Source organism: Lycium barbarum, chromosome 3 (assembly GCF_019175385.1).
Source record: "Lycium barbarum isolate Lr01 chromosome 3, ASM1917538v2, whole genome shotgun sequence".
Classification (NCBI taxonomy): Eukaryota; Viridiplantae; Streptophyta; class Magnoliopsida; order Solanales; family Solanaceae; genus Lycium; species Lycium barbarum.
The window spans coordinates 32,738,056-32,745,777 of NC_083339.1; positions in this window are offsets into that span (position 1 = coordinate 32,738,056).

Here is a 7,722-nt window from a genome sequence, read left to right on the forward strand (position 1 = left end):
ACATACCCGGCCCGGGACTAGGTGAAAGACATATTGAGGCATGCACGAGCAGAGTAGTGAGAAACCATATGCAATTTAAATCAATATCAAGACTCAACAGAATAAGAAGAAAGATTAACGCCTGAGTATCAATAGCGACAATCATATCCAGTATCCCTCTCATTATAGAATATATCAAGAGGCTTAGGAATCATAGACATGTATCAAGATCATATGAAACAGTTTATAGAAGTCTAGACATTAGTTATTACAGAGTTCTTGAGAATAGGAGCTTATGTATCGACAGTTATCCAATGTACAGAAAACTGAAGAGGAAGGCTCAATCACTTGAGAATTGTAATATCAAGAAGTAAATAAGGATCATAAATATCACTCAAAGCTTATGAATGGAATTACCCCAAGGTGCATATCAGTCATCACTTAAGTCTAAGACATGCCAAAAGAAGGAAGGGACAACTTTACATACCTGTTCGCGACTATTCGTAAACCCGTTCGCCTCGTCGCTCTTTTAGCCTATTTAATATAAGAGTAACGTTATCGTTAGTAACTATACTTTTTAGTTCATAAATCCGTAACCAATCGCTTATAGGACTCATTCTTTAACTTATACTTCCTCGATTAGGGTTTTCATTAGTTTAAGGACTTAACGAAAATCGGGCAGCATTCCCCCTATATTTTTGCCTAACCCGAATTTCCACTTATTCTCCTGTTATCACAGAAATACCAACAATACAACATATAGCAGCAATAACAACAACCTAATATGAATCCCTTTGAACTCAAATCACCAACTCCCAAAAGTATACATAAAAATAGCCCCATATACGCCTTGTATTCATACGCTTCCTTATTCAAACATCTCAAGTATATCGACATCAACACAACCATAACATCAACTCCTATCCCTAAATAAATAAATCAGCTCAATAACACAACAACAACATGTCCGAAACAGTCCACATGTCTACAACAACAACAAATACGATTTCCGGCATATTTTCCATATTTTCTTATCTAACAACTTAGCTATATTTTAGATCAACTCAAGCAACTTAGAAAGAAAGAGTCATTACCTCATCCATCAAGATAACACCTCCCTTAAGCCAACTTTAACTTGGATGAACTTCCATTCCAAGAACAACATGAAAGGGATGATGAACACAATCTTTACGAACACAAAAAAAAATTAAAAGAAATTTAACAAGCTGGCCGTGAGCTTGCTACCATGGTTGCTAGTGATTCCTTCTCCAAATCAAGCCATATATATTATTTTGATGGCTGAGAGGCATATGTTTATGAAAGTATTTATGTTTTCAAATGGAAGATGATTTTCTCATGATTTGATTATGAAATTGATAAAAGAGCATTAAATTAGTAAGGTTAGAAGAAGAACTAGCGGTGCTCGGTGGTTAGCTCCAGGTACCCGTCGCGGCCCCTAGTTGTATGGCACTCAGCCGAGTAGGGTTTTGGGTGCCAGTCGCGGCCCTCCGGTTTGGGTCGTGACATCAACTTCAGTGAAAATTCTGCATTCTTGCCTTATAGTCCCCAATTACCTGAAAAACAATAAAAGCACATCAAAACGACACATACTCGCTTAAAAACAAGTAAAAGTTCTTGTAAAAAGGCATCAGATATGCCGTAATTTCTCGGCACATCATAGGCACAACCCAATAAGAAATCTAGAGTAACTAAGATACAACTCTGAATCCACAAGGGTAAAATCGAAATTTCTTCTAAAACTAGATTTTCTAAGTCTCCATTGATTAGTTACCTAAGTTTCATAGTCATCTAGACCCAAACAAGCCACAAATTTCTTCCATCCCTAACACCCCCAATTTTAAGATAACTTAAGAATTTACCCATTTGCAATTTTAATGAATAGAAGCTTTGAGTTGGGTAACCAGCTTAACTAGAAGCAAAGAAATTCTTTCAACTAATATATGATTTTTAATTAAGAAAGCCACGTTTCCCATCTAGGGTTTTACAAGGCCAGAAGCCTCTCAAATTATTAAACCCTAACATCAATTTCTTAAAAAGTAAAAAAGAGGATTGAAGGGAGATGGACTAGATAAGGTTTAGAACTTACCCTTCCCAAGGTCACATTGAATTTCCCTAGAAGTTCTTTCCGAATTGGCTTGGAATAAATATTTGGTGGAAAATGGGGTCAAATCCCGAAATGGAGCATAAAATACTAAGTCTGCCCAGCTATTCTCGCTGGGTCGGTTCTGGATCCGCTGGGGCAATCACACTCCAGCGAAGATTAATCCGCGGGGGCGGACACAATTAATTTTGATTCTCCTGCTACATCGAAAGAGATTACGCTGCGGCGAAGGAGCTGAACCTGGAGCTTTTAGATCGAATTTAATTTCCTTCCAAATCAACTAAAGTTCAACTTTAACTGAAAATCCCACACGTACAACTAACGGTGCCTATCTGAACAAGGTTCGTTTTTACACGAATTAAGGAAAATCAGTAATGGAAAAACAGATCGTTACATCATATACCAATTAGACAACAGTTTGTCCTCGAAATGCGGAGAAACCGAAAGAAGGCAAGCAGGGTCGATACAACAAGTAGCATGAGATACCCAAGGTTAACGTCACTCATCGCACTCGAAGTTAGCGATACCAGCCTTCGTTTACGAATTAACTTTTGTTACGAGAAAACTGAACCATTCACTTATGAACACAAATTTACAGCACACCCTTGGAACGAAAAGATTAGGGAAATTTTAATGAATAGGTCGAATTGCATGGTACAGGATTTCAATGGTCTAATAGGCTTACTAGGGTTGCATCTCAATTGGAAATAGACTTGGATTGCACTAGGGCATGATAATTACCCTCAATTGGAACGGGTACCAACAGTTCCGCTCCTGCAGAAGACCATCCGCGGAGACGCATTCGCTAGCGCGGAGGGTCTACAGCTGAAGTGGCTTGTTAAGAAATGGCAAGGACCTGCGGAAGCGGTGTACTATCTGCTAAGATGGATGCGTGGGGGCAAGGCATCTCCACCGAAGCGGAAGCCAGAAACTCTAAAGTAAAAGGGCTGGATCCCCTCACCTTCCATACCCCAAATAAAAATTCCCACTACTCAAAATTATCTCCCTCTCTCCTAACATTACACCTTCTCAATCCCCCCCCCCCCCCCCACTACAATAAAGATCTCTCCTAACCTATTCTAGTCAAACTCCACTTCTAAACACCATCGCCCACAAATCTGAAGGCAAAAATCTCTAGCAAGAAGGGTTTTCCATCAATCGCGCAATCTTCTCCGAATCATCAAATCAAGGTATGTATTTGCCCTCATTAAATCTAGAACGATTTTGGATAACTACCTTCTGGTATTGAAGGCCTTTGTCCTCGTTGGGCTGGGTGCTTTTATAAATTTGTTGTGTTTGGAATTTCTGGTTTTTCCTTGAGTTTTGGATGAATTGCACAGGTTGAGAAATCTTGAAACAGGGGATCTGGTCACTGGAAATTTTTGACCGCTGCAGCGGTGGGATTTCGGTTATAGCGGATCCGCTGTGGCGAGGAAAGCTTAGCGATGGCGAGTGTTACACCTCGTAAATGTTCTTGTCATTTGTGTAATCTGTAAACTAACGTAAGTCCAGAGAGGCTATGATACCCCTATAAGGTTAAGGCATACTTTTAACAAGTGTCAAATAAGTATTTAAAGGTTCTGAGATCAAGCGAATCGAAGAAATTAAGTTTGTCGAAACTTTGGAAAAAATTGGCATAATTCAGGACAGGATTTTTGGTCCAACTTGAGGGACGTATATCTCCTAGAATATGAGGAGTTATGGAATGTATAACCTATTAAAATTGAAGTTCAGGAAGTTATCTTTCCAATGCAATTTACAGATCGCAAATCTAAGAAATACAGAGAAAGTTAGGGTTTGTATAAAATTTAACGATTCAAATTACGGACCGTAATTTGAATTACGGCCAGTAATTGTGGCGGTAAAATTTGAGGCGGTGGATTTCCAGAATTATATAATTATGATCCCCCTTAATTTTATTTCATTTTAACATAACCCCAAGTCCTAGAAAGCCCGAGAAAGCTCTCCAAACATATTCCAACATATTTCCAAGCCTAAATCAAAGATTAAAGTGGTAAGGGTTTCCAAGTGAGGTCTACACTTGTCTACTCTTCTCGAAGATTCTTGGGTGAGTATTTTTAAGCTGGAGTAACCTTGGAATTGAAGTGTTCTTGCATTTGAGGTAAGATTTCATATTAGTTCCATGCTTATGAGTTTATTTGGTAATTATGTTACGTTTTGAGGAGAAGATATTGGAGGAAAAGTTCAAATATGAATTTGATGATATTTTGAGTTGTAAATTAACTTGAGCTATAATTATTAATATGTTATAAGCATAATCTTATTATGACGGGTAATAATGATGATGAGGAAGTGTTGTATACAAGTGTATAAGGGTTTGTGTTGAAGTTGTTTTTATGAATTGACTATGAAAATGTTACACCCCGTATCTTCGAAGAGCACTTATCAAATTTGAAACATAAGTACGTTGAGTTAGTGTTAAGTAAAACCACTTTGGAATAAAAGGATCAAGTATTATTAAGTATAATTAATGAGTGAATGATGTATATAAGGTATACCGGAAGGTTTTATAAGGAAATGAGTGGAAGAAATGGAGAAGTACGACTTTGGAGAAAGGATGGGTAAAGTTTCATGTGAATATTTTGGTCCAACTTGAGAGAAGAATATCTCTTAGCATATGAAATGCTTTAAGGTGTTTCAAACACCCAAAATGAATTTCCTTGAGTCTGGTTTCCAACACAACAAACCACTCATCAATAGGACATTGGAGTAGAGAATTATGGACGTTACAAGTTCAGCTGACAAAGCAGAAACGCGTGCTACAGTACTACTACAGTGACCTGATCCGAATTTGACCCCTATATAAAGGGTAATAACCCTCTTTTTCATCAGATTTTGCCCAGAAAATCAGAAGAGGGAGTGAGGGAATCAAAAAGTGAGCAATTTTCAAGTAGCGGAGTAGTAGTTTAGGTACGGATAACGCATGGATGTGATTCTAGAATTGTTCTGCGGTGGATTTTAGCGTGGATTTAAGGTGGAATCTTGAAGATATTATCGTTTGGACAGGAAAAAGGTATGAATCTTTCTCTTTTGGTATTATTTAAGGCTTATTTAGTAAGATAATGTCGTTAAATAATCGTATAGTAAGTTGGTTAGTCAAAAGTTGGAAAACAGCTTGTGGGCTGTTTTATGGCACATATTGGTGTTGGAACTTATATTATTGATGTTGATATTGTTGTTGTTGTTGTTGGTTGCTGAATTGAGATTTCGGGCTAGGCACATAAACAGGGGAGATGCTGCCCGACTTTCAGCAGGATATAAAATAGTTTGATTTGAAAACTTAGCACAGGTATACAACAATGAATCTAATAATAGTTGAATCCTCTTAAATATAGATCGACGAGCTTGGAAAGACAAGCGTGCAGTAATTAGAGTAAGGCGACCAGAAAGGTATATTAAGGCTCGTCCCTTTCTTTCAAAGGCATGATTCTTACGTTATGATCTCGTACATGATTCCATAACCACCTTGTTTCCAAGAGCTAGAAGTTTATGACTCTTGAAGCTTCTTATGATGTTAAAGATGAGAATGTTTTTATGAGGATTACGATGATGATGATTTTATTTTTAAGAGTTTCAAGTTATGATTTTAACGATGATATGAAGATGTTGAGCTACTTTATGATGTTCTTGATACTATTAATTGTTGTTGATCTCACCATATGAATTGTTCCTTCGCGGTGAGATATAGCGATAATGGTTGTTCCATAATATGAATCGGAGGTTACCGACCTTACTTCACTCCGATAAAGTTGTAGCTTTCATCTAAGCTTTCTTGAATACTATTTACATTATGTATATGAACGTGGTATATATGGATCGGGCCGTACGTTCCTCGGCACTAACTTATATGGATCGGGCCGAACGTTCCTCGACACTAACTTATATGGATCGGGCCCGTACGTTTCTCGGCACTAACATTTATGGACCGGGTTGCACGTTCCGCAGCACTAATATTTATATTGTATGTGTTTTCTTGATATAGCCATACTAATTTATTTATCTTGCACATTTATTGATATGTCTCAGATGTCTTCCATGAGTTTATGTACATGTTGATCTCATGCCTTACATACTCAGTACATCGTTCCTACTAACGTCCCTTCTTGTGGACGCTGCGTTTATGCCCGCAAGTGTAGATAGACAAGACGAGGATCTTTCATCGTAGGCTGCCTTCAGGTACAAGTTCTGATTGGTGGGCTCTACTTCTTCCTGGAGCGCTGCCGAGTCTGGCTGTATATATGTTTTTATGATTTTTGTTCAGGGCATGTCGAGAGCCCTGTCCCGATTTGTATACTTCAGTCATGTTCATAAAGGCTTTGCAGACAGTTCCTGTGTATTACTTAGTTATGTTCTGTTGGTCGTTATATTGGTGTCGTGGGTCCATTGGACATATATTTATACATGATATTACGTTCATATCTAGCCTTAGCCTTATTTTGTCATTCGAGACATAGAGAACACAAGTTATAAGTTGGTTCGCTCGGTTTTCGTAAGGTGCCGGGTGCCAATCACGCCTTACTAAGGGTGGGGTGTGACAAATTGGTATCAGAGGAGTTCTATCCTAGGGTTGTCTGCAAGCCGTGTCTAGCAGAGTCCTGTTTATTGGTGTGAAGCCGGCCACATTTATAAACAGGAGGCTGCAAGCAATTTAGGAATGATTGACCTTATTTTCTCATCTTAGATCGTGCAGGAGAGCCAATTCATAGGAAATGAAATTCCTTGTACTAACCCTTGATTTCAGCGAAAAAATAGTGTTGATAAAGGAAGAGGATAATGATATTAGGATTACAGAGGTAAGTCACTTTGTTGAAATTACGTCATCAAGATGTGCATCTTCTATGAGAATAAATTAGTCATAGTCAAGATAAGCTGATTGTACAGTAAAGCAGGGGGAATTAGTTACGTGTATAATTTAATGATAAGTTCAGTTGTAAGATTGTAGACAACAGAAGTTGAAGGAAACAACACAGAGGTAAGTAATGGTAAAAAGGATTATAAGTCAGATATAGTAAGAATGTTGCAAGTATTATCGAAATGTATAGCCAATGAATGGAAGAGAAAGTGACCAGGGAAATATACAAGGGCGATTGATAAAAGTTCAAGTATATTCCGAGTTGTGCCGCATGAGGTACGTTTCGTCATCTTTGCATTTCTGTTCGATATTGAGAGCCCTGTGAGGCTAATGTGTGTGTTATGCATGTATATATTTGACCCTGTGAGGCATTGCATGTATTTTCTGGGCTGCGTGAAGGATTTGGATAGTAAGAAGTATAGGGGAAACTCTGTCAAAATTTTCCTAAAATTTAAGGATGAGGACCAAGGATTTAAGAGATAACAAAGATTATACGTCTATGATTGCTACAGATTGATTAAAGGGAAAGTATAGGACACGTTGTTATGGGATGATAAAATAAAGATGACGCCACAAGTGGACATCGGGCATCAGTTATTGGAATCAAAAGTGCTATTCTGACTGGACAGATAGTTGAGCACATCACTACTTCGTTTATCCCTACAAATTTCAATCGAGAATGGCAATGAAATATAACACTATAAGGTAAAACCTTTAAACGGGGAAACAAGTAAGACTGAGTACGAGC